The sequence below is a fragment of the Ambystoma mexicanum genome, chromosome 2p (assembly GCF_040938575.1).
Source record: "Ambystoma mexicanum isolate Mex_15411 chromosome 2p, UKY_AmexF1_1, whole genome shotgun sequence".
In the NCBI taxonomy this organism is placed as follows: Eukaryota; Metazoa; Chordata; class Amphibia; order Caudata; family Ambystomatidae; genus Ambystoma; species Ambystoma mexicanum.
This window is the reverse complement of record NC_090923.1, coordinates 63,234,831-63,254,620: the sequence shown is the minus strand read 5'-3', so window position 1 is coordinate 63,254,620 and position 19,790 is coordinate 63,234,831. Positions and strand designations below refer to the sequence as shown.

The 19,790-nt window shown below is 46.4% G+C and overlaps 1 protein-coding gene across 1 annotated transcript in view; it reads right to left on the bottom strand.

Annotated features, from left to right (window-relative positions):
* Positions 1-19,790, bottom strand: part of IL17RE (interleukin 17 receptor E) — a 102,430-nt gene that overhangs the window by 26,797 nt on the left and 55,843 nt on the right. The gene's annotated exons all lie outside the window — the stretch shown is intronic.

Here is a 19,790-nt window from a genome sequence, read left to right as displayed (position 1 = left end):
AACGTTCCTGAGTGACAGCGGTCAGTACAGGGGATTTTCTCTCGCTGTGCTGCAACCTGAACTGTACAATGTTTAAAGTCTTGTATTTTTGTGTCATCAAAATAAGATACAAAATAAAACACCACATATATTTTAACAACGGTTGTTTCAATTTTTTAAATGAATCAAGTGTGTCTCCATTCAAGGATGGACGTTAGACATCTGTGCTCCGAATGGGTGAAGGTCTGGTCGCTGTGAAGCAGGGTGGTCACTATCTATCTAAGCTAACATAACATATTCTCGATAATGCATGCAATAAATAACACTTGTTCAAAGTCTTTCAGTGGGTTATGTCTCTATAAAAGTCACACATATGTCTATACTAACAATTACCATTGGATTATACAGCACTTGGGTCTTGACCACTATAATACACCGGTTGAAGTGTGGGTCTGTGCTCACAAGAATCTCCGGTATGTGGCATTTGTTATTGATAACCAACGATATACTATCATTGATTTAACGACGATATACTATAAATTGATATAAAGGCCGTTCGCGCCGGTGGATGCACGCTGGCATGGGGGGCTGTCAGGGGCGCGAAAGGCCAAGGTGCCAAACTACATGTACACTTCAAAAGGTGCCCCACGCCAAGGGGCCATCGGTCAGATGGCCTCCTCAGACCCCGTGTCTCCAGGCAGGCCTCCCCTGAGGCAGGCCGCCCCCCTGCAATCCACATAAGTGTGTCTCCATTCAGCAGTCTTCCTGTGCCTTATCTGCACGCCCCAGGCCCATTCATCCCACCCCCCTGTATCAAAGGCGGTTTGCGCCAGTGGATGCGCGCTGGCATGGGGGGCTGTCAGGGGCGCGAAAGGCCAAGGTGCAAAACTACATGTACACTTCAAAAGGTATCCCACGCCAAGGGGCCATCGGTCACATGGCCTCCTCAGACCCCGTGTCTCCAGCCAGGCCTCCCCTTGAAGCAGGCCACACCCCTAAAACCATGACATACATACATCATTCATTCACAAACACACCCCCGTTTCTAATACTTTATAAACCACTTGATGTCTCGTGAGAACATCTTTGTGCTTTGCAAGTCAACTCCTGAACGTGTTACCTGGCAACCACTGAGATCTACGCTAATCTGCTCGTCGTCGTGCTATCCGTGAACTTCTGTGACCGCTTAGAGCAAACCCATCAGTGTGCTACCTGTGGCCACCCACCTATTCTCCTGCAACATACTGCTCTGCTTGCTGAATCCAACTGTTTGTTGGTCAAGGTAAGGCCATGTATCCTAGTCATATTTCGCAGATTTTTAAATTTCTATCTATTTGCAAGTTGAGTACACAATAGTGCTAGGTTCATTGGTCTCATTGCTATTGACTTGAGCTTCCATTGCTATGCTATCAATAGATCTATTTATTTTCATCTGTGTCTATTGTCATCGAATTGCACCCTTCGGGGGTCCAGTCTATAATGTAAGCATGTTTCCTTCTCGTGCAATACAGAACATCCAAGGGATGAGTCACATGTTCAGTTTTTAGTAACATCATTTATACATTTCTGCAATTTATGCAAATACTAAGCTGCACATAATGAACTGGTATAGTTCCTGCGACCAAAACAAACCTTGCATTGAGCATGGTATGTTTCATTTACTTTTGTATCAAATCTTTACTCTTGAAGATTGTATAATAATGTCGATATTTACTTTTCAGATTTATCAACAATGCCTGCTTGTTCGATTAGCGGTTGCCCTTCGAAGACCCATGCTAAATCTGAAGGCACTACAATGCATGTATTCCCGAAAACTGTTGATCCAATAAGAGAATGGGTCAGACATTGCGGATATCCATTGGATGAGCTGAAAAGTAGAGTCCAACAAGTCTTACAGGACAAGAGGGGTGATCGATACCGCATCTGCAGCCGGCACTTTTCCTTGGACATGTACACAACATCTTGGGTAACAAAGAAGAATAAACGGCGAACGACACAGAAATGCTCGAAAACGCTATTCCCACTCTATTCGTCCACATTCCGCCACAGGTGAGTCAAGTGTTCGGATTTAGCTTTAGGCCTTGCGGTAGTGTGTAGGTATTCGAACGGATTAATTGATATTGTAGGTGTTCTATCCCTTGTAATAATTTCGATATTGATATGAGTGTATAGTTTTTTGAATAATGACATTTACCAATATATTCTTTTTCGATTTCATAACCCACAAACGCAATGTATATATATGGGAACAGGGAACTGTGCTGTATTGAGCATTTTACAAGTATTCTGTCGCCTTACATGGCTATTTTTAATATTGGCATTTCATTATCAATCATTAATTTACCTTTACAACTTCTTGACTATCCCTTGAATCTGAAGCAAGAACATTCTACATCCTTGACGTGGTCGCAGTTATCAACCACTTCTAGCGCGTATCAGGTATTCGTACTAGGCTAATCCGCTACAGACTTGTTTTATGCATGTCAAGTAATATTTTTATTTTATCGTGTAATCATTTTACCGAATGTTTGGTTAGTGCTTTCCAATTGATATGCACCTTAGTTATCGTCCACTGGTGTTTGTTTTCAGTTCTAATTAGTGTTATCCATACTAATGCAAGTACTGTCTTTCAGGGAGATGCTGAGGCGCCCGCCACATCTATAACATTTCTAGATGTTCTTCAACAGCAGGAGGCATGGATACTGACAGCTCCATCGAGCTTCATCATCAGAGCTGGAATTCTTGTTGTTTGTTCTACACAATGTTTCATTCGTGGTTAGCCGTTGATATGTACCTGTGCTGTCGACCCCAGGTGTGTGTTATGTTTTCACTATTGTAATCCTCACTAATGCAAGTACTATGTTTCAGGCAGTTGATGGAGCGTCAACCCCCTTGATGCAGAGCCTGACATTCAAGTAAATCCAGGGGAAGTGGAAGCGGGACCATGCGTATACGAATCAGCGCAACAGCTTTCGGAAGTGCGCACTACATTTGCAACATCCATAGATATTCTTCAGCAGCACGAGGTATGGATAATGACAGCTCCAGCTCCATCATGCGTGATCATATAACGTGATTCCATTTGCTATACTTTCTTCCCTATTAACGCAAGTGCTTTGTTTCAGGGAGACGACGAAGCTTCCACTACAATCACAACATCCAATTTAGATGATGCAGATGTAAATAAATCGGAGAAATAAGTTGATGAAATGTGATCATATTTAGACTTTCCTTGATTCTTTTGGACAATGCATCATTTGTGATTATCTCTTTATATGTACCTGTGCGTTCGACCCCAAGTGTGTGTTATGTTTCCAATATTGAAAACCATACTAATCCAAGTACTGTGTTTCAGGGAGACGACGGAGCTTCCACCACAATCACAACATCTCATTTAGATGATGCAGATGTAAAGGAATCGTTGAAATATGTCGATGCAAGTACTGTGTTTCAGGGAGATGCGGATGCCTCCTCTCCAATACAACCATTCATGGCAGTCCATGCAGAGCCAGAGGTATGGATACTGACAGTTCCATCGAAATAGATCATCACTGGTCGAATACTTGTCGTGTGTTTTATGCTAACAATATTTTGATACATACTAATGAAAGTACTATGTTTCAGGGAGACGATGGAGCCTCATTCCGTGCTGTCTATGCGGATACAGAAAATATAGTCGTTGCAGCGCAAGAGGAAGAGAGGACATGCGGAAATGAATCGGAGCTACAGCGATGCAGATGTTGAAGGTCGAGTCAAAAAAGTTGCAAAGAAAAAAAAACAAAAAAAGGTTAGTTACAAACAGTTCATAACTTTAAAAAAATGTTTGTGCTGGGGACTATTTTATGTTTTTTTCCAGTCAATTCTACTACACTCCATCTTGTGTTTAAACTGAACATCCCTTTTCCAATCTCTCCTCCAGTTACCCGTGGGTGTCAGAACTATACACACACAGACAGTGAAGCGAATGAGAGATGTGGCTTGCCAGACCGTGTACACTATGGAGGAACTATTAATTCAGGCGAGGCGTGTTCAGGCTCGAGATGCTCATGTCCAATGGCCAGAACATGAATTAATTGTGTTTGGAGACTTCAGCAAAGTTGCATTGGACCATAGCTACAGTGCGACCGCACCACCACAAGAAGATGTTATTGAATGTATTGAAGATAGCTCTGAAGTAGTTGCAAATCAATTTACACAATCTACACCCGCCAAAAATTTGCCACCAAAAAACCTGTCGAAATTGTGTTCTCACATCAATGTTGAAGTAATACATGTCGAAATGACAGAGAATGGACCAGCCGCAGCATCCATAGATGCATCAGAACTTGATATCAGCGATATTACTTTCCAATGTGTTGAAATCTCCACAACGTCACAGGCCGAAACAACGTTGACGCAGGATGACAGTCTAATGAAAGAGAGCAAATACATTGTATTCGACAGTTGTTTGATGGAAATTATAAGTATGCTGAAATGTGTGCATTCCATTAGAGGGAAAGTATGTGGAAACCATTGATTAATGTGACTCGTCAAATAAAATGCAGTAACGTAAAAAAAAATGCTGCCTGTAGATTAAATCATAGGTTCTCATGGTCTGCACAACCGATGCTGGGGAAACTGCCAGCAGGCAATCTACTGTGTGCAGCTGCATCACTTTTTAGTGGCTCCAGTTTTAGAATGTTAGAGGCTTTCTTTCAGTTTGTGGGACCCCATTTCATTTCTAAAGCGCTGTACTACATATACCAACGTGATTATCTGTTTCCGGCCATTAGTGATGCTTGGAAAGTTTTACAATTGTCTCTAGCAAGAACATTTGAAGGCAAACGATTCAGGCTAGCCGGCGATGGACAGTGCGACAGCCCTGGATTTTCTGCCAAGTACTGCACCTACCACTTTCAGGACATGGATAGTAAGAAAATTGTGAGTTCGGTGGTCGTGCAGGTAACACAATGTACATCGTCAGTGGCCATGGAGAAACTAGGATTTATAAAATCAGTGGAATATCTACAATCAAGGGGAATGCACATCGACCTCATAGCCACGGATAGACACGTTTCAATTGCCAAGACAATGAGAGAGCAGTTCCCACATATTAATCATCAATTTGACGTATGGCATCTTGCTAAATCAATCAATAAGAAAATCTCGGCTGCAGGGAAAAAAAAGGTTTTGAAAGTAATTTGCAGTGGTCACATTCTATCACCAACCATCTTTGGTGGAGCTCAAAAACTTGTGAGGGGTCAGTGGAAATACTACTTGAAAAATGGCGGTCACTGATGCACCACTGTACCAACGTTCACCGCTGGACAGAAAACCTACATTTCCACCAATGTGAACATGACCCTTTGTCCCCAGAGGAGGCACGGAAGAAGAAGTGGTTGATTCCATCTTCACCGACACACAAAGCCATTGAGAAGATTGTTTTCGACAAAACTCTATCAAGAGATTTGAGAGGACTGACAGAATTCTGTCACACGGGAGATTTGGAGGTGTTCCACAATATGTGCCTAAAGTACAGGCCAAAGCGCTTGCATTTTAGCTTTCGGGGCATGAAACATCGCACTCTACTAGCGGTCTTGGCCCATAACAGCAAAGTCGGACGTGAACAATCTAGGACTAGGGGTAAAGTAAGGATGCCTTGCTACACTACGGTGTTTTCAAAACGAAGTAAGCAATGGGTGATCAAACCAGTCTATGATGAAATGCAGTTCGACTTTGTGAAAGGCCTTATTGTTGCTGTGTTAGAAAAGCACAGATATGGAATTTTGGACGTTTCTGTGCAGAGCAGTGATCCATTGCCACCGAACATTGCGACTGTGCCATGCCCACCCGAAGCACAGCTGATTGTGAAGTACAAATCCCGGTTTAAATAATTGCAATACGATTGTCTTTTTGTAAATAAATGTTATTGTACAGTGTACCTGTAAACCTAACCCCTAACTTCACCATCATGGGTGGCGAACAAGCTGGGTGTCGTCTTTGAATTCTCTCTATTCACCTCACATATGTGTATGTATATATTTTTCTCATGTAAATGTAAATGCTGCGCACTGTTAACGGAGGGGAGGCTTGCATATTGCAAATAATAAAACAAACAAACAAACAATAAATCTCACTTTTAACTCAACTCCTGTGGTACTTTATACTTTCCCTGACCTTCCGCCAAAAATTAAATGTCTCCATTTGGGCTGCAAAGCTCGCAGACAATGGGGACAAAATTGGGGCACATAGAACGCGCCAGCCAAGCGGGCCGTGGCATTTGGGAGAGAAGCCAGTTCGCATTTGCACATTGAGGCGCACTACATAGACGGATTCTAAACTTCAAGTTCTCACAGATGCCTATACTACGTGATGTTGCAAATAAAGAATGCGAAGGACAGCGCCCAGATGAGGCCCACAAGTCGCACTGGAAGTATAAGGGTCTATTGTTTTTTGACCTTGAGACAGGGACCATGCCGAAAGAACTACATTTGAAGGGAGTGCGCAATAACGTAAGAGACGATAAGGCAGAAAATTCAGAAACTAGACCGAGTTTCATTTTAGTTCAGTATACGAAAAATCGTTGTCAAGAGCACGGTCCGTTAGACTGCATTACGAAGAGACACAATGGGAATTTCAAATATAATATAAGTAAATCTTTACACACTTTTTTACCGGAATGAAGATTTAATGAATGGATGCATGAATAAATGAATGAAAGAAGAGCTAGGAAAAGCAAGTAAAACGTGTTCGTAGTGGGCACATGGGCATGCAGGTCCACTGGTCTCACCGATCTCGGTCCTTGGCCCAGCCACTTTTCCCTGCACTGCTTACCTGCACTACGGGACTGTCTGTATCCTTCAGCCCCTTCTCCCGGCATTTACCTTGCACTTGCCACCAGCTGGCCCGATTATTTAATTTGTATTCAACTAACCATGTACAGCCCTTCCCCATGCGCGATCAGAAAGACACCTGGCCTAGTAGGATCGTTGTCTGTCTGCCCTTGTTCCCCACCTGCCTCGTCACGCCTAGAAACACTTAAGTATAGGCGCGTTACAAATGCCATATCATATATCATATCATTCCTCACGCATGTAGACTGTCGTTTATCATTGTGTGTTGCCTCGATTTATTTCGTTACTTTTCGCATTGATTTTGGAGCCGAACATACTCCATTGAACTATCCTTGCAAGCAAATAGTTTCTGATTGGCTGTAATAAATAAAATAAGTAATATTAATGAAGATCGGCTGGCGAGACGAATTATAATTTTTTTGTTTTCATAACAGGTATTTGCTCCCCTTCTGCTACTGCCAACGGTTTGAGACACCAGCAGATGGCTTTTACAGTAGACACCTGCAGCTTCGTGTGAACAACAGGAGCACACTGACAATTTTATGGGACGATCGCCAAGGGCCCACATGCCCTTACGCTGTACTAGTGGCTAGAAGCAACATATCAACCTTTAAAAAGTTTAAAAAGTTTAAAAAGGACATCCTGGTCTCCAACCCAGGCCTTCCTATCGCTGACACCTACACTAGTGCCTGCTCTAAGGAAACTCTCACTGACATCCTCTTTTTTGTGCCTTCGCCTGACCTATGGACCCTTCATATGGTCTCTGTGCTCTCTCCTTTTTCCTCTTCTCCCATTAAAGGTGGAAATCGCTGGGATGTCCTCTTGGCCCCCTTCCACTCTTCTAAGGCCATCATTAATGTCTACGCTAATGGGACCGTCTTGGTCCAAGGCCCTCAGGCCAACCTTCACCTCTTTGATAGACGCTTCCCTCGCCTCATCAACTTACTCTCCTCTCCTGCTGTCCCCCCTCCTCTGTCCTCGGCTACCTTGCCTCTACCCTCCCTCCCTGCCCCCTCTCTTGCTCCTTCTTCACCTCCTTCTACACCTCCGCAGGGCGTACCTCTGATCTGTACCCCTCCCCGGAAGTCCTTCAAGGATGGCAACCTTCTCCACATTGCCACTCTTAACTCTCGCTCTGCCATCAAGCATTCCTCTGATATCTGTCACCTTCTTGAGGAACTGGACCTTGACGTCCTCGGTCTCACTGAGACATGGTTCGCAGCCAGCTCTGTCACCAGCTTTGACACACTCCTACCTGACGGTTACAAGATCCTCTCCGTGCCCAGGCCCAACCATGCAGGGGGGGGGGGGTATTGCCCTCATCTTCCCTGAGTGGATTCCTGCCACTGTCACTCCTATGCAGACCTATTCCTCTTTTGAATGTCTTGTCTGCCGACTCTCTCTCTCCTCCTAGCCATTCCCTTACCGTGGCTACTATCTATCGGCCACCTGGTCAAATTTCCTCCTTCCTCTCCGAGTGGGCTGACCTCTCCTCCTCACTCCTGTCCACTACCACTCAACTCCTCCTTCTTGGTGACTTCAACATCCACCTAGATGCCTCCTGTCCCCCCACTGGACTCTTTTGTGACCTCTGCGACTCTCTCTCACTCTCTATTCTCCCATCTGGGCCTACTCATTCTGCAGGGCACACTCTTGATGCTTTGATCTCTTCTGACCTTCCCCTCTCAGTCCCTCTCTCCACTCCTTTCTCCTGGAGTGATCACTTTCTCCTATCCTCCCACCTCACCCTCCCTACCCCACAGGCCAAGCCACCCTCATCATTGCCACCCACCTTCTCGGTCATCCGACCCATGAAACGCGTGTCAGTTGAGGCTTTCGCTGCCACCTTCTCCCCCCCTCCCCCTTCGGCTGACTCCCACCCTGACACAGCCCTCTCCTTGCTCCACTCTGCTATTTCTGATACTCTTGATATCCTTGCCCCCGTCATGAGAATCCGCCTGAAGCCCAAAGCCAAATGTAACTCCTGGTATGATTCGGATCTCGTCACCCTAAAACGCAAGTGCAGGGTGGCAGAGAGGAAATGGCGTGCTTCTTGTTCATCCTCTGACAAACTGGCCTGCCGCCTGCTCCAAAGGCAATACCGTCTCTCCGTTCTCACCAAGAAGAGAGCCCTTATCCAAGCCCGCATCTCTGCGGCATCTAACAATTCGGCCGAACTCTTTAAAATCTGCAAGGAGCTTGCCACCCCTGCTGCAGTCTCTACCTCTCCTGTCCCCTCCCAGGCCCTCTGTACTGCACTGGCCTCTCACTTCATCTCTAAAACTCAGGACATCCTGTCCTCACTCTCCTCCTATCACCTCCCTCCCTCGCTTCCCTGCTCTTCTTCCGGCCCTTCTGCAGCCACCCCTCCTCCCTCCTTCTCTGCCTTTCCCCTTTTCTCTGCTGACAAAGTTTCCAGACAAGTCCGATCTATGAAAGTCTCGTCTAAACAGGTTCACCCCTGTTCCTCCAAAACTATCAAGGACCACATCGACTCCCTGGCTCCTGCCCTGGCTGACTTTTGTAACCTCTCCTTCGCCTCTGGAGTCTTCCCATCCCCCCTCAAGCACTCCCTTGTGCACCCTCTTCTTAAGAAACCCTCTGCCGACCCTTCCTGCCCGGCTAACTATCGCCCAATCTCCATCACTCCCTTCCTGGGCAAGCTCCTGGAGAAACTGGCCATCTCCCAGCTTAACCTCCATGCTGAAGCTGTTGGTAGTCTTCATGACCACCAATCCGGTTTCAGAGCGGCCAGAAGCATGGAAACTGCTCTCCTGAACATCCGTGATGACCTGCTCTTGAACCTCGACTCCAACACTTCATGTGTTCTCATTCTGCTCGATCTCTCTTCTGCCTTTGACACTGTCAACCATGCCATCCTGCTCAACCGTCTCCGCGATAACCTGGGTATCACTGGTCAGGCTCTGGCGTGGCTGACCTCTTTCCTTTCCAATCGACCCTCCCAGGTCCAACTTGGGTCCTTCCTCTCTGACATCTTTTTCTCCACCTGTGGTGTTCCCCAGGGATCTAATCTCTCTCCCTGGCTTTTCAACCGTATCTGGCACTTCTTGCCCACCGCATCGCCGCCCTCTGCCCCAACTTTCAGTGCTATGCGGACGATACCCAGCTCATTTTCAGGCTACCCTCGACCTCCTCCTCTCCTGCCCTCATCTCTGACTGTCTGTCTGCTATCCAGGAATGGTGTGCTGCCAACGACCTCCGCCTTAATGCTAGTAAGACTGAGATTCTACTCATCGGCACACCCACTCCCTCCTTCCCTGCAGCTCTCTGGCCAGCCTCTCTTGGGCCTCTTCCTGCTCCTACCTGCAAGGCAAAAAACCTCGGGGTCATCTTTGACTCCACACTCTCCTCTCCTCATATATCTGACGTATCTAAGAAGTCACACTACCAGCTTCACCTCCTTAGAGGTATTCTTCCCTTCCTCTCCTTCCCCCAGAAGCTCACTGGGCCTCATTAGGACCCAGGCGGTAAGGGGTTTACGGCGGCGTAAACAGCGCCGACCCTTACCACCTGATTCCGAGGTCCCTTAGCGCCATGGAGGATTTAACACCTGCTTTTAGCAGGTGTTAAAATCCATGGCGCTAAGGTCCTTGTCGTTAATTACGCCACCGTAATTTACGGTGGCGTAATTAACGCCTTCCCCACTCCCATTATGCCCTATGGGGCAAAAATGGGAATGGGGAAGGGTAAATGAGGGTTGGGGACTTACCGCCCCGCCAACCTCGGAATGGGGCGGTACGTCCGCCAACCACCATGGCGTAAACATAGTTTACGCCATGGCGGTAAAGGTACGACCCAGGCGGTAACTTACCGCCTAGGTCGTAATGAGGCCCACTGTCTCCCGAGCCCTGGTTCTCTCGAAGCTGGACTACTGTAACAGTCTATCTTAATCTGCCTGCCTCCACTCTCCGCCCTCTGCAACTCATCCAGAACAGAACTACGAGACTTGTCCTTGGCCTCAAGCCCAGGGACCGTATCTCTCCAGGACTGAAATCTCTACACTGGCTCCCAGTGGCTGCGAGGATTAAGTTCAAAACCCTCTGCATTGTCCACAAGGCCTTCTGGGGCCTGGGGCCTAAATACCTGCAACTCTCTCTTCCTAAATATCTTCCTTCCCGAGCCCTTCGCTCATCCGTCTCCAACTCCCTCAGGGTCAGCCGCTTCTCAAAGCAACGAGCTGGGGGTAGATCTCTCTCCGCGGCAGGAGCCTCCCTCTGGAACAGCCTTCCTGCCTCCCTGAAACTCGAGGAGAACCATCTCCGGTTCCGGAAGCACCTCAAAACCTTCCTCTTTGCTTCTGCTTTCTCTCTCCCTCTACTCTGCTAATTCTTCACAAAATTCTGCACTGAATCTGAAACTTGGCCACTCTCCCCCACTCTCCACTTGCACTGCCTCCCTGGCAACCCCTGCACTGCGGGACTGTTCTCTGTATCCCTACAGCCCCCCCTTCCCAGCACTTGTCTGCACTTACCTTGCACTTGCCACCAGCTGGCCCTATTTATTTATTTTTCTATTTATTTCTATTCTACTTACCTTGTACTGCACTTTTCCCTTCCCCCTACCCCTGCACTTGCGCGGTCTGAATGACACCTGGCCTAGTAGGATCGTTGTCTGTCCTCCCCCTGTTCCCCCCTCCCTGCCTCGTCGCGCCTTGAAACACTTGTGTATAGGCGCGTTACAAATGCCATATCATATCATATCATACGATGGACTAGTGCCTAGTTGATGGAACAGCCTTGCGGTTCACCGTGCTTCCAAAGTGCTTCTTTTAACGAAAAGCAACACCCTGTGTACCATGGCGGATACAGATAAAATAAAATAAAAGGCTTTCGGAGTTCATATGGCAATTGCTGAATATTCTCTAAACATTTAATGTAAAATAAATGTACTTTACCAAATGTACCGTGTTGCTGTTTGATTTTAAAGTAAAGTTTCATATTCCGAATTGTGGCGCGCTGTGTTGTGAGATGGTCTGTGTTGGTTTCCGGGTTCTGTGTGGAATCGCGTAGAAGACGACTGGGCGCGTTTGCCTACGCAGCACAGTAACGTCACGGGGAGAGGTGGGGAATATGAATGTTTTGATAATGTCAGGCTCAGGGGCGGGGGAATTGATTTAGTGCCGCAAAAGCAGGTCAGCCAGGGCGATCGGGGAAAAGATAGGATTATCAGAAAATGGCGGCTCCCTGGTGCTTGTTTTCGCATGCGTTTAATGGACGAAAATTCGGGTAAGGTCCATAGGAAAGTTTTCTAAAATCGAGCCACTTAGGCTTAAAAAAACATGGCCGACCCGTAGGGACAATAAAACATTTTACTAGACCATGCCTTTAAGGATAGACCGTGGATGCTTCGCAATTCAAGGAAGAGCTGCACATGAAGCCCCAAGTCAAGGGTAACCCCAAATTCTAAACATAAAATAATGGGTATTCGGGTTTACCAGAGGCAATGATCACTGAGGAAAGGAGAGAGCTTTTCTCAGCAAGTGTAGAAAACAGCACTAACCTAGTTAATTATTGACACCCAATTGATGAGGCTGACCAAGGTTTCGTCTTCATAAAGGTAAACTTGGGAGCCGCGGGACAAGACAGGTGGGGCAAACTGATGCACTGGTATGTTAAAAAGATCTCAATACGGATACGCTATGAGTGGCAACACAGGGAAATAGACAGAGACTAGAAGCCTGCGCAGGGCCGTCACGAGTGGGGGGAAGGGGGGGGCAAACTGCCCCGAGCCTCGCACTTGCGGGGGGCCTCGCGGCCGAGCCTCGCACACGGGGGACTGTGCCGTCTCCTCTCTGCCCCTGAAATGGTTTTGCTGTTGGTTGTGAAGCCGTTTGGCTCCACAACAAACAGCAAAATAATGGGAGACAGCAGGGCTCAGAAGTGAGCTCTGCTGCCTCCTGTTGTTCAGCTGACAACGTGGACATGCTGAATGACAGGAGAGGACTCCTCTCCTGTCAGTCAGTGTGTTCACGTTTCCCAGTGTGACCACAGTGACTGATGAGAGAGGAGTTCTCTCTTGTCAGGCAGCATGTCTATGTGTCGGAGTGCATGGAGGAAAGGTAAGTGTTTATTTTAAATTAAAAGTGTATATATATGTGTATTTAAATGAGTATGTATATGTGTATGTATGAATGCATGTGTGCATGTTGGTGTTTGTGTCAGTGCTGTGTTTGGTTTTATGTATGGAGTTGTGTAACTGGTGGATGAATGCATGGGTGAAAGTGTTTTATGTGAGTGTGTTCAGCCCTCACCCCTACGGTTAGCCGCACTGGGGGCCACTTCATTAAGGGGTGGGTTCATGGCATCCGAGGTGCACCTAGGCTAAAATGTCAGGGGGTAGGGTGGACTAACACTTAAAATGTTAGGAGAGGCGCTAACATCAGAGGCTGTGAGGGAGGAGCAGACTTCCTTGTGTGGGGGCACCGAACATCTTTCCACATTCGAATGAGACTATTCTGGTGAAGCTTGAATTTTACAAGCAGCTACCTCTTGCCTTCATTTCTGAAACGTCACACTCAAGGACAGACTGCTGTGAGAATGAGATGTCTCATGTCGCCACTTCTCTTCTTCTCATGGCCATACTCTAATCCCTATGGCAATTCTCACCCAGTTCCTGCCCTGCCCACCCAAAACACCTCCTCACTGGAACTCTTTGAGCTACCTTTAAACATGCCTTGCCATCAAACTTTGCCCTCAATGTGCCTGCAAGTGTTTCCTCAAAAGAGTCTTCTGAGAGTTCATGACTTCATTGGAGTTGTAAACACGGAACTGGTGTAATAAAAATGTCTTAATCAGATCTGCCTTTGGCCACTCGATTTACAAACACCCTGCGTGTCTCAGGGACGTCATTTCACCAAAGTGACATCACACGACCCTTGACCCCCCCATGATGACATCACAGGAAGTGATGTGATTTGACCCCACCCCAAAGTGATATTGCGGGAAGCGATGGAATACGACCTTTCACTCGTTGACAAAACAGGAAGTGGCATCACATAGCATTGTACACTACGAAAAATATGGTTATGATATCACTATAATGTGATGGGTCGCCATATGTATCATTAAGATCAGTGTATATAGGCCCATATTAATTAATGACTGAATGCAAGCAGACGTCCATTACCAAACGATAATTAGGTGTTATAATATAGCGCTTATGCTTAAGCGCTTTATATACAAACCTGTGTTGGTACTCATTTATTGACCTCAGAAGGATGAAAGGCTGAGTTGAGGCATTTAAGAACAGACTAAATCAGTGACTCACCCCCTGAAGTGTGCCTGAAATAAACCTTTAATGAGTCTAGCAATTATTGTATAGAATTCCAGAAAGACACATTATTTGGTATTCCTATTCTTTCTTACTTAGGATCAGTGCTGAAAGTGTTAGACTTGTGGCACTCTTTTTTTTTTTTTTTTTTTTAAATGGGCCTGATCAAGGAAGCCAGCCACTCCAGAAGTAAAGAGCCACATGGTGCTGGCCACAGCCCAGGAGCTTGCTTTACCAAAAAAAAAGTTTTAATTTTTTTTTAAGATAGAGGTCGCAAGGGAGACCTCAGAGGTCGCAGTTGCGACCTCTGGCAACCCCTAAATGACGTCCCTGGCATGTCTTTCGCTGAAGTTCTGTTAAAAACAAGCATTGGCAAAACCAACAGTTTTGGCTTGTGTATATGTATTAGGCATTTGCCAGACACTGCTATTAGCTGCTCAGGTACCAAACCAAGAGTAGTAAAAAGCACTGATTTTACTAGGCCTTGTGTAATTCAGATCGCGCAAGAGCAGGGAAGGGGCGAGGGGAGAAGTGCCAAGTGGGGGTAGGATGCAGAAGTGCAGGAACAAAGGAGAAACAAGAGTGCAGCCAACAGGTGGAGAATAAGTGCAAGGGAGGGGACTGTAGGGTTACAGATACAGACCACAAGTGCAGGGGAGCCAAGAGGGAGGGGGTGATTGCAACAGGACAGGCAGGTACCTGGGCCCGAATTCAGAGCTTGACCAGGTGACCAGTGCATGGATCAGGCAGGTGGTCAGCAAGGGAGAGGAAAAGAGAAGGCAGAAGCAAAGAGACCGGTCTTGAGTTGCTTCGGAAGCGGATATGGTTCTGCTCAAGTTTCAGAGAGGCAGGGAGGCTGTTTCCAGAGGGAGGCCCCAGCCAAAGAAAGAGATCTGCCCTCAACTCTTTGCTTGGAAAAGTGACTGACCCTCAGAGAGTTGGAGGTGGCGCAGTGGAGAGCTCATGCCATCCTATATATATATTTTTGCATATGATACAAAAGTTAGTCTGGCATAAACCTTTATTCAGTAGAGAAGTCTAACTTTGCTGTAGTTGATTTGGAGTTGTAGTAATAAACCATATTTGGGATCCTGCACACAAACTCAAGGGGAGATTTCTCGAGTCTCCTGATTGCAGAGGTGCCGCCGCTGGCCGAGTGCAAAAAATTGTAAGGGGGCGTCACCAAATGTTTTGCCCCGGGCCTCACCACATCTTCTGACAGCCCTGAGCCTGCGCAGGAGGAGCTAGACTGGAAGCCTGCATAGGAGGAGCTAGACAAGAAGCCTGCGTAGGAAGAGCTAGACAATCTCAGAGAGACTAGAAGCCTGCGTAGCAGGAGCTAGACAAGAAGCGTGCATAGGAGGAGCTAGAGAAACTCGGAGAGACTAGAAGCCTGCATAGGGGGAGCTAGACTAGAAGCCTGCGCAGGAGGAGCTAGACTAGAAGCCTGCGCAGGAGGAGCTTTGTTGACAAGGCAATCAGGCTGGCAGAGCTTCTACCATGTCCTAGGCACAGGGCCAGAAGACATTAGCAGACCACCCTCTAATGAGAAAGGTTGGTCTTGGTATAAGGCACAGGAGGGCCCTTCTGAGAAGACACCGTCAGAAACCATCAAGAAAATGGAAGACCACTGTGGGATGTGCAAGAGTCTATTTCCTGGACCAGGTTTTAGGGACAGGCTGAGCCAGGAGCAGAGGAAGAGTCTTTGAGTTTGAAAAACCTAGCATTGTCTTTATTACAGATCACCAGAAAAGATGAGACCATCCAAAGAATCTCAAACCAAAAGTGTTTTCAAAGAGCAAGTGAAGGACACATCCACATCAGCAACTCGCACACACTAAATATATTAATAGAAGACCAGATGATTGGCCTGAAACTGAAGGCCAGTGAAACTGACAGCATGTTACCAACCCTATGACCCGATGGGACATCCAGATGTTTAAATGTACACCTTTAAGTGAAAGCTTGTGTAGTGGTTGACCAGCGGAGGACGTCACCTGTGCCTAGTGTTAGAAAAGAAAACTGTAGGAATGGTTAAAAAAATATATTATGAACCCATGGATGGGTTATCGCTAGATAATGCCCGTCCCAGTCCCCGCGGTATTTCCTGATGCAAAGGCGAGAAAAGGGAATTACCGCAAGTGATAAGCCTGATCACGACTTCGGCGGTAACCCTTAAATCCGGCGGTAGCACTAATACTGCCGGATTTAATGGTCCGCCGAATCAGGGCTTCGGCGGATTTCGCCCCAGCTCTGAGCTGGGGGGAAATCTGCTGAAAATTCACGCTATTACCACCGGCGGGAAATCCGCCGGCGGTAAGAGCGCAAAAATTCCCCATTGAGCCCAATGGGGAATGGGGCATTCCCGAATGGGCTCAATGGGGAATGGGGAATTACTTTACTGCCAAACTCGTGATCCGGCGCTATTAGCGCTGGGGAGTTCAGCGGTAGGGCTATTCGTGCCGGCGGTATTACCGCCAGCAACGCCCAAGTCGTGATCAGGCCCTCTCTCTTTAGTCCATTCTGCTTTTGGAGACTGCCTGCCTAGAAATGTTTTCTTCTTTGAGCAACATGCGCAAAGGTGGGAAAAGAGGGACAATAAGAGAAAACATCCCATACCAAGATGGCTGCCAAGCAAATGGCACTTAGTGGACGCGACTGGGCAGTCAACATTTCCCTTTTGTTGAAAAGGAAAATGGTGGTGAAGCGACTGATGGTGGTGGGTAAAGAAGAGGAGCCAAGGATGGTGCCACATTCATGGCAGACGTAAGTGCAGGCGGGAGGTGATACGTGGGACACGGAAAGGCAGAGACAGTGGGAAATCAGCCCTACTTCTCCTCAACCTCTCAGCTGCTTTTGACCTGGTGGATCACAAGGTCCTATGCAACCATCTCGATTTAGCAGCACTTTTCTCCAAAGAGGCCATAACTTGGATTAGGTCATTCTTAAGCAACAGAACAATGAGGGTCTTCTCACCATCAGCAGCGACAGACCCTATACCCATCACCTGCGGGGTGCCCCAGGGGTCCTGCGTCTCGCCCACATTGTACAACATCTTCACCAAGCCCCTTTTCGATGATCTGGACCATCTCGGTATCACCTACACTAATTATGCAGATGATATGCAGATTCTCCTCCACTTTCAGGGGATTATGATAAGGATTTGGCATCGGTGAATAGAGTGTACCTCATCATCCAGGCATGGATAGCAACACACGGTCTATGCCTGAATGATGACAAAACTGAACTCATCATCCTGGGCACCCCCACCAACCTAAAATAACTAGGCCCTGAATACTCCCCCTTTATAATTGTCGGCAACCTCATCAAGGTAGCTAAGGAGGTAAAGACATTAGGATTCTATCTCGACTCCACCTTGTCCATTAGCGTCCACTACCGCGTACACGTGTACACTTATTTGAACTGGTAAACTCTTTCTCTCTAACAATAGCTGCATCATCCTGGCCAAAGCCCTCATTCTGTCCCGCTTAGATTATTGTAATGCCCCATACATAGGCTTGACCAAATCCATCATCAGGAGAATCCAAACCCTCCAAAATAACGCCTTAAGAGCTGCCCAAAGCATAGCCAAAAGAGATCAAATCTCAGAGTAGGCGACAAAACAATTGGCTCTCGACCAATGACAAAATTCTACTAAAAACTGGCATCACTCACCCACAAATCACTAAAGAATGCCGCACCCACTTACCTCCCTGAGAGATTCCTCAGACAGACCTCCTCAAGACCATCCAGACTAGCTAAGACTAGACTAGCTAACCTGAACTGCTTATCCATTCCCAGATTCAAACTAGCCAAGATCGGAGGTACTAGCTTCCCCGTCACAGCGGCCCAACTCTGGAACTCCTTGCCCCCTTCACTTAGTGAAGACCAATCCTACCAAAACTTTAGATCCAACATTATCACATGGTTCAAATCTTCTGTCCAGTAAACCTGGGTGCTATAACCTCCACCCTGGGATGACCATAGGTCTTTGTCACTAAAATGTAATTTTGCACTGCCTGCCTGTGATCCCTATGGGAAGAACTCTAATTCATGTATTGTCTGTCATACTTGTGTATGTACTGTATTTTACTCACTGTAACTAAGCTTTGCACATTCTTGTAGCTGCTGCGCCCTGATACCCCCGGGTCTGGGGAACTCAGTGGCGAGCTAAAACAGCCATCAGATACTAGTAAGTAGAGCAGACATGCCTTCCAAAAGACAATACGCTGGAAAGAATATACATCATCGACCTTGACTTTCTTGAAGTTACACATGGGGTAGGGCAGGGTGGTCCCTTCACAGTGCCCAGTGTCCTTTGTGTCCTTGGTAATGGAGCGGACAGGCGTGTTCTAGGGGTGCACGCACCCAGTGACATGTACACAGCCCATTTATGAGAATCTGGGGGCAGAGGCAATCACTGCAACAGCAAGGGAGGCCAAACTCAAGCGGCAGTGTAAGGAGGAAATACAAGGCTCCCCGCCCCTGAAAGGGGAGTGGGCATTAAGACTGAGCACCAGCAAGACAAACAGAATTTTTATTTAATCAGGGAAAAGGTATCTAGTAAAAGAGTACGAGAAAGCAAACAAATTCACAAAGAAAATGTAGCACAACAATTACGAAGAATTAGGAATCTGGCAAACCCGAGATATAAGGAACTAATAGAAATATTTTTTTTAACAAGGTGTTCCCAGTTATTTATGATTTTTTAACAAACAATCCCGACTTTTAAAAGTGCAAAACGAAGGTCAACTTTTTAAAAAATAAATTGGTATATATATTTAGGAATTTTAAAAACGTGGAATTGTTCGTTAGAAGTTTCAAAAGTTAATTTGGAAAAAAGTGGACATTGCAAACTGAAAAGCCACAACGGTGGTTGACAGTGTAGAAAAATGTACTAATTTGGCAAAAAAGTGTAAGATCCATTATTCAAATATTTGAATTTGTTTACTCAAAAGTGATCCAAGAAGTGAATGTGCTTATTAATTTGGCCTAACCATAAGAGGTTAAACATTTTACAGCTGTGAAAGTGATTTCTCTTTTAGGTCACTTTCTTGCAATGTAAACCCTCTCAAAGCTCAATTCTGAGGTGCTCGTGAAAATAAAAAAAGTGTTGCATATAGAAACAAGAGAATCAACACTACACTGTTAAACTAAGAATGTGGCTGGCGGCTGGGCATCAAAACATCCGCTTTTTCATGTCCCTGATTTGGGGCCTGACTTTGGCCCTAGACACTATTTTTTTTTTATTATTGATTTGCATTTTTAAAGCACTCACACAGCCTGGGGGCATCGAGGCGCTGTCACAGGAATATGTCTCTGTTATAATGCACTTAATACCCAGAGGTTTCTAAGCGAGGATACGGGGATCGAACCTGTGTTGCTTCATGTCGTCTTGCTTGCAAGCCGAGCACGTTGCCACTGAGCTATTCGATTCAGATCGATTCTCCTCTGTAGACACTTCTTTGGCATATTAAACAAAAGGAGCCAAAATATGGCAGCTGAGAGGCATGTTAATATTTCTGTGCAATTGTTTCCTTTAAATGGTAGGCGTTTCCCTGCAGGGAAGCAGCCTTTTTCTAATTTATTGAATGCTCAACGAGACTTTAGCAAATCTTAAAAGTGCCAGACATTTTCGAAATCCTCGTTGTGACACGGGTGCCACCACTGCTCCCCCGACGAGAAATG